Below are 8,298 nucleotides of genomic sequence, written 5' to 3'. Positions count from 1 at the left end.
GCCCCCCGGCCCGGCCCGCCCCGGCCGGCTGAGACGGCGGCAGCGGCGGCCGAGCCCCCCTGCCCCGTACAGCCCCGCACCCACCTCGGCCCAGCTCAGCGCCCCCCACTCCGCGGCTGCTGCGGCACCGGCGCCACTACTCCAAACATGGCGAACCCAGCAGGTTAGCGTCCACAACAGCCAATAGAGCGCCTCCCACGCTACCTGCCGGCCAATAGCAAGCGCCGGCCCACCTGGAGCCAATCCCAAGAGGGATCCCGCCCGCGTCTGACCAATCAAAAGCCCGCATCCGTTACCTGGCCGGCAGGGGTCACGCAACCAATGAAAAAAAAGGAGGAGGCAAGCGAACACCTGCAGCCAATAGGAAAAGGGGATGGGGGAACGTAGTTAATCTGTTTAGTAACCGGGGCTGAGTGGTCTCTGGGCCGTAGGCCTCCTGGTAGCAGCTCTGGGAGGGTTTTGGGGGCAAGGAGCTCAAGCAGGGGGTAGCCTTGGTGTCTGGGGATTCCTGGCTTCTGCTTTCAGCTCTGTATGGCTTTGCTGCGGGCACATCACTTCGGTTCCCCGTCTGGAGCGCATGCTTAGAGTTGGGAGCTAAGTGAAGCCCAGTTTCTGAAGCGCTTCAGTGTGTCCCGTGATAGAAAGCAGGGTGTTATTTGTGTCATCACCTCTTGGGCCACAGATTATGGCCCACGGAATCGCTGTGGCAACAGGAGGCGTCTATGGAAACCCACACCCCCTCCCCTGAGACTTGGTAAGCCTTGCACGTTCAGTGGCAGCTCCTTCTGCTGCGCAAGTGTGCGCTACGCTTTCACATATTTTCTTTTATAATTTTAGGCCTTTTCTCCGCACTTTATATCTAATAAAAAGAGCAATTTGCTACTTAATAGATCATTATGTAATCAATTTCCAGGCACACTTGGAACAGCAGAGGTCACTGCATCCCTCAGTAAAAGTAACAGTTCCAAACCAATTAATAAGTTCATTGATGAAAAGAAGCCTCAACGTGCAATCAAAATAGAAGTTCCTCAGCGAGCCATTTTCCAGTCCACTTCAGAAAGCACATCTTCACTAGCATCTCCGCTAGTTTTGTGACCTCTTCAAGAAAATCCATATCTTTCTGTCCTCATGCATCTGAGCATAGGGGGCGGACAAACTAATAGACTGGATCCTGATCCATGTTCAGCAACTGTTTTTGTTTCATTTAGACCTCCAGTCTTTTGAAAAGGAGACACAAGTCAAACACCAAACAAATCTTTTAAATATATTTTCAAAGGAGGAAAACAACAATCAATCAACACACACAACATGTGGGGACAGAGGAAGTGACTAAGAAAAACAAACAAGCAAGCAACATCACCAATGATTTAGAAAACACAAACCCAATACAAACCTCAAACAAGCAAAGGATGGTATATATGTACTGGTGATGCTGCTGAACTATCTAAATGTTTGTTATGGCCTGCATCTAAGATGCGTCAAAGGAAACAAGCTGATCTCCCCTAGAGGTATTGAGGGGTTATAACTGCTAATTGAGATGGATAAAAGAGGTTTTTATTCTACTGCTCTTCTCTTGTAGAGAACTTAAAGTAGAAATGAAGAAATGTAAAGCTTTATTTCCAGCTATGGCCCTTTACTTCCAGCTGTGCACCCAAGTAGTGGTGAGAGAAGCAAAAGAAGGTATAAACCACTGAGGCCTTGATTTGACAACCTTTATTCCTACTAAGCAAGAATTAGTACCCCTCCAATGGAGTCACCAGTAAGGTTTCAAAACTGTCCCTTAAAACTGTTTCAGTTTCCCTCTCTGGGCTAATGATACTTAGAGTAAGTTCTGCAGTGGCGTGCAGAGGTACTCCAGGTAGTTCAGATAATGGGAGCAGTCACATCAAGGTCCACAAAAGCTAGTTTTACTTGCAGGGAGTAGTAGGCTGCTATGGGTGTCCTGCATTCACTAGCTGAGCTAGCTCATTTAGATATCATTACACTGCACCACGTCCAGTTATATATAGATTTACCTTCACACCACATGATTTGGAAGTAATTAATTTAGCCTGTTAAGGTTTGGAAGATCTTTAGATGTAAAATTTTTCGAAGTAGCTAGCATTACAATTTTTTTGGTCTGGGATGGGGGGAGGGCAGCAAGGGGTAGGGCAAAGGGAAGGGAATGTGATATCACCAGCCCCAAGGATGACTGTGATGCCCACAGTGGGCAAACTACTCCTGCCCCAGTCCAGCCCCTCAGAGTACCCTTCCTTTTTCTGCTATACCTTGATGGATATTATGGCACTTAGGAAGGCTGTCCCATGGTTTTAGAGTGACCCTCAGTTCACCTCAGCTTGCTGTTTAACGGGAATCCTAGTACTACTTGCGCCCAACTGGTAGTATTGCACCTCAGACACTAAATGGTGGCACTCCTAGCTGTATCCTTGCCTTAAGGAACAATGTGCTTTAGGGGCAATAATCCTGGCCCTGTCTCAACCTCTGTTCCCAGCATTAAATGATGCTGCTCTTTCTCTCTCATCCACCCTTGGGTCCCTGCTCCTTACAGGGACTTTTGCACTGGGCCTGACTCAGAACCCCTATGACCTTCAGACCACTCCCATAGTCACAGTCCAAATCTATGGTCAAAACAGAAACATAAGCATCTGCTTCAAACCAAAACTTGCACCCAATTTTGGGTCATTACCCCACAGCAAGTCATGCTCCCCCTTACTGTCTCCCGGCTGCCTAGAGTTCTGCCCCTTTTTCTGCCTAGCTCCAGGATACACACTCCCAGTTGCAGCTTTTATCCCTGTTGCCTCTGAGTTGCTTGCTTTCTAGCAGCCGGCCTTTGCTCAGCTGCCACAGTAGGCCTGGTTTGCTGCCCTCTCCCCTTAAAAGTAACAGGAGCCTCCAGCAATGCAATGCGGCGGCTAGTAAAGCGACCAAAACGCTGGCTTGCATCCATAGATGCTTCTCATTCTCCCCCTGTACTCGGCCTTAGTGAGGCCGCAGCTGGAGTACTGTGTCCAGTTTTGGGCTCCACAATTCAAAAAGGATGTGGAGAAGCTTGAGAGAGTCCAGAGAAGAGCCACGCGCATGATCAGAGGTCAGGGAAGCAGACCCTACGATGACAGGCTGAGAGCCCTGGGGCTCTTTAGCCTGAAAAAGCGCAGGCTCAGGGGTGATCTGATGGCCACCTACAAGTTTATCAGGGGTGACCACCAGCATCTGGGGGAATGTTTGTTCACCAGAGCGCCCCAAGGGATGATGAGGTCGAATGGTCACAAACTCCTTCAAGATCATTTCATGCTGGACATAAGGAAGAACTTCATTACTGTCTGAGCCCCCAAGGTCTGGAACAGCCTGCCACCGGAGGTGGTTCAAGCGCCTTCATTGACCACCTTCAAGATGAAACTGGATGCTTATCTTGCTGGGATCCTATGACCCCAGCTGACTTCCTGCCCTTTGGGCGGGGGGCTGGACTCGATGATCTTCCGAGGTCCCTTCCAGCCCTGATGTCTATGAAATCTATGAAATCTATGAAATGTCTCCCCCATCACGTCTTGTACATAAAAAACTACCATGCATATTTACAAGACTTTAAAAAGCAAACTATTGATATTATAAATGTATCACTTTAAGGGTTTCTTTCATTGATTAATATAGCTTTTATAATTTTAACAAAAATGTCTCAATTGTTACTGCTTTGGAATGTTTCATTAAGTGCTCACTATTTTTTAAATGTATTCATTTCTTATTAGATGCTCCCCATGCCTTTGGAAAAGGGTAGGCAGATGGCTCTTTTTGGATATGATGTCTGTTTTGCTCTATGGATTAATTAACAAGGTTGTAATAGGTTTGCAAGTGCAACATATTGTAAGATCATTGTACCTGGCATATTATTTTTGAAAAACAACCAACTCTGGTTGGCCTAAAGCCTGAAATCCTGAATATGTTCCCAAACCTGATTTTTTTCAGATGGTAAAACATTACGTTTTTCATATACCATTAAGCTACCTTCAGCCTAATAGATTGGCAATTGTTATATGAGGGCCCACTACAATTAAAGTTAAAGATCTGCAGATATTCCTATTACTAACACTATTTCTGAGAGGCTTCTAACTCAGTCATTCCAATTTGTGCTAGGTTGAAATAAAGGATTCAAGCCCTGATCCCACATTTAGAAAGAAAAAGGTGGGTAGGGTGGGTGGAACCACTGGAAAAATGTATCTTTTATTGATACCTGATGTCCTCTCTTCATACTTAAGAGCACACCAGAAATTGAACTGGTCCTTTTGTGAGAAAAGAAAAAATTGGAAAAATATATTCTTTGGAAATACTTGAGTTGTGTTTGAAAAGTAGCTTTGATCAGATCCAGCACAAATATGAGAGTGCTGTTTAATGCAGCATCAGCAAATCTGTGGAATCTAGATCTTTCTTTCCCTTTCCTATGTGATGAATTGTGATTGAGCATGCAAAGGAGTAAGTTCAGTGACAAAACCACAGGTTGGTAACAACACTTGATGCCCATCTTGCTGGGGTCTGATCCCAGCAGGCTTTCCTGCTCAAGTGCAGGCGGGGCTGGACCTGATGATCTGTAAGGTCTCTTCCAGCCCCTAACAACTGTGAAACAGAGTCAAAGAATATCTTTAAGTGTGGTAGCAATTGGCACTGTAGCCATGAAGGTTAGCTGCAATACTCCTTGACCGAGTAGGATGAGGCCCTTGTTGGAAAGGAATTGTTGGTGGGTTTTTGCTATTTTAAATTTTTGAATAGTTCAGACTTGCTTGAGCTGATACTAACCAAAGGCCTGAAGTAATGCCCACTAAAGTTCATTATCAAGTTTCTTGATGAGCTGGACTGAGTTCATCCCACCTAGAAGAATGATAAGCATCTGATTGAGTAAACTCTTTAAATTAAGGGTGAGTGGCATACCAAATTACACCCCAGCTGACCTCGGAGTTATTTTGGACTAACACGGGTGTGATTGGGCTCAGAACCTAGCTCTCAGTCACATGTTATGCCCTGATGAGCATTCAAAGTTAGCATCCAGGCATGAATCACAATCATTAATGAGAACTGAGTTTGAGTTAGCAAGGCATACAAGACTAAGCACTTAAGGTATTTTTATACATGTAAGCACCACAGTGCCGGGCGCTTTGAAAAGTGCTCAATGCTGCAATGCACGCAATTGTATAAGTGGCAAAATGCACATCAGCACCAAGTAAATGGCAGTGGTGCGCTTTTGAACTAAAACACATAGAAAGTGCTTTATTTCAAAAGCACACTGCTGCCATTTTCTGCCTGCTGGTGCGCATTTCGCCACTTATACAACTGCACGCGATGTGGTGCAGTGGACGTTAGCTCGTGTGCAGAGTAGACTTGATTATCGAGTCTGCTCCAAAAGTGGCAGATCTCCAATGTGCAGAACCAAAAAGTATGTGTATAAATGCCCTTGGTTACAGTATGATGCTTACTAAGACATCATGGCTATGTGCTACCACTGTCTAAAGTATTGGTTTTAGGATATAGCATCTTCTGAGTTATTTTATTTTAAATGATACCTATTGGAGTTATGGAGCATGTCTTCCTACAGGAATGTATGTTTATATATTTCCAGCAGATGGCAAGGTGTTCCTAGAAAACTGCTCTGGAGAAAAACACAGCTGAATACATGATGCATGTATATCAAAATGTTCTTCATTTTAATGCTTCTCTAGCTACTGGGAACTCTTCTTTAAAATTAGTGTATTAACATTAATCCTCAACATTGAATTGGGCACCATATATTACCACATTGCAGTGTAGTGCAGGTTGTTTTTCAGCTGTATATTCCTGATAAGAATTCTAGGAAGCATTTGGAATCAGCTGCACACTATCTCTGAGAGCTCCTGGGCGGCGCTGCTACTGCTGCAGTAACTTATCAAGGGTGCATTGTACTTGCCCCTTTATTGTGGTCCCACCTCCTCTGTGCTCACTTTGACTAGCAAGAAACAGGCTACTATTGTGCAGTGACTGAGAGAGTTCCTTGGATCCTCTGTTCCCCTAGAGCCTCAAGATAGAGATGGGTCATGTTCAGTCTTACTTCATCTAAAAAAGAACTGAGGAGTCCACAGGGATGCAGTTTTACTTTTGTCTTAGGACCTCTTTAAAAGAGTATTTTACCATGTGTAACTAAGTACATGAGTAGTCCTATCAATTTTAATGGAACTTCTTACATACATAAAGTAAACTTCTAAAGGGTACAGTATTGGAAGCCCAACAGGAAACTGTTCTGACACAATGGACTCACAAGAGTGGTAAGAGACCAATGTGGCTGCACAGAGAGCTTCTAGGATGCCTCAAATACAAAAAGAAAGTGTACAGGCAATGGGAAGTTGGACATGTTACTAATGAAGCGTACCAAGAAATAGCAAGAACTTGCAGGGATAAAATCAGGAAGGCAAAAGTAAAAAATGAGCTGCGTCTTGTGATGGAAGTTCAGGACAATAAGAAGTTATAGAAGTATGTTGACCAAAAAAGAAAGACCAAGGAAACCTTGGGTCCACTGTTAAATAGCCAAGAGGAACTCTTAACAGAAGATACAAAAAAAGGCAGAGCTATTCAACAGCTACCTCAGTCTTTCTAAAAAAAGTTAAGTCAAGTTAAGCAACTAGACACCTAGTAAGGATTATTTGGCTAAGGAAGGAGACAAACTGAGGAATGAAATAAAAAAAACAGAGAGCTTTTGATGGGTCTGAATGAATAAAAGTCAGCTGGGCCTGATGAACTTCATCCCAGGGAACTAAAGTAACTGGCAGAAGAGATCTCAGAGCCCTTGGCATTAGTATTTATGAAGTTGTGAGAGATAGATAAGGTACCAGAGGACTGGAAAAGGGCCAGTATAGTGCTTCTCTTTAAACAAAGGCAAAAAGGAGGACCCAGGGAACTATAAACTAGTTAACCTCCCCTCAATACCCAGGAAGTTACTGGGGCATATTGTAAGGAGTCCATCTGCAAGCATCTGGAGAAGGAAAAGCTGATCATGAGCACTCAGCATGGATTTACTAAGAACAAATCACGCTAAACAAACTTGATCTTCAACAAAATAAGTACTTGGGTGGATGAAGGGAGGGCAGTGGATAGTGTACCTGGATTTCAGCAAGGCTTTGGACAAAATCCTATGTGACTATCTCATAAACAAATTGGGGAAATGTGAGTTAGACAACACTACTGTAAGGTGAATAGAGAACTAGCTCAATAGCTATAAGCAAAGGGTAATTACAAATGGATCCATGTCAGAATGGCAGGAGGTTTTGAATGGAGTCCCACAGGAGTCTGTCCTGGGGTTAGTGCTGTTCAAGATATTTATCAATGATTTAGATGCTGGTATGGAGAGTTTCTTAAATAAATTTGCAGATGACATGAAATGGGAAGGATTGTAAACATGTTGGAGGACAGGAGCACAATTCAGCAAAATCTCAGCAGCTAGGATGAAGTTCAATGCTGGCAAATCAAGGTGCTAAACCTTGTGAAGAATAATCAGAAACACAAATATAAAATGGGGGACACCTGGTTGGATGGCAGCATTATGAAGAAGCATCTGGGGGTCTTGGCAGATTACAGACTCTATATGAATCTGTAGCATGATAAAGCTGGATAAAAAGCAAATGTGTTTTTGGAATGCTTCAACAGAAACATTAGGTGCAAGGCATGGGAGGTGATAGTGCCTCTATAGTCAGCACTGGTTAGGCTTCATCTAAAGTATTGTGTGCAGTTTTGGGCTCCACATTTTAAAAAGGACATGAAGAAGTTAGGGTCCAGAGGAAGGTAACAAAAATGATAAAGGGCTTGGAAGGCAAGTCATATGAGAAGAAGTTGAAGGAAATTGTTCAGCTTGTGGAAAAAGTGCTTAAGAGGAGACATGATCACAGTTTTCAAATGTCTGAAGGGCCACCATAAAGAACAGGGGAAACATCTTTTCTCTCCTACTGCAAAAAAGCAGGATGTGGACCAATGGCTTGAAGTTGCAGCAAAGTAGGTTAAGATTGGATACCTGGAAATACTTCTTCCTTGTTAGAACAGTGTGGCAGTGGAATAGACTGCCTAGAGAAGGTATGGAATCTCCATGATTTCCCATGTCTCTGAGCTTTGCTGGATGCTACATGGGGCTGGGATGGAATTGTTGTCCCCTCCTGCTGCTAGATGTATTGGGAGAGGAGGATCACCTTCTTCAGAAGCACCGGGGAATGACTGCAGCCAAAGCTGGGGATTTTAACGGGGGCATGCTAATTCTCCTAATTTTTCTGCTAATTTAAACCCAAAGGTTCCTGACTA

General features: G+C 44.0%; 1 protein-coding gene across 6 annotated transcripts in view; it reads right to left on the bottom strand.

The window, feature by feature from the left end:
- PRKCZ (protein kinase C zeta) overlaps positions 1-189 on the bottom strand; it is a 223,187-nt gene extending 222,998 nt beyond the window's left edge. For all 6 annotated transcript variants that reach the window (XR_003095613.1, XR_003095614.1, XM_006016195.3 and 3 more), the window contains exon 1: positions 85-189. The gene's annotated coding sequence lies outside the window, so the exon portion shown is untranslated. The remainder of the gene's footprint in view (positions 1-84) is intronic.
- Between the last annotated feature and the right edge of the window lie 8,109 nt (positions 190-8,298).

The sequence above is a fragment of the Alligator sinensis genome, unplaced genomic scaffold (genome assembly GCF_000455745.1).
Source record: "Alligator sinensis unplaced genomic scaffold, ASM45574v1 scaffold366_1, whole genome shotgun sequence".
In the NCBI taxonomy this organism is placed as follows: Eukaryota; Metazoa; Chordata; order Crocodylia; family Alligatoridae; genus Alligator; species Alligator sinensis.
This window is presented reverse-complemented; position numbering and strand designations above follow the sequence as displayed.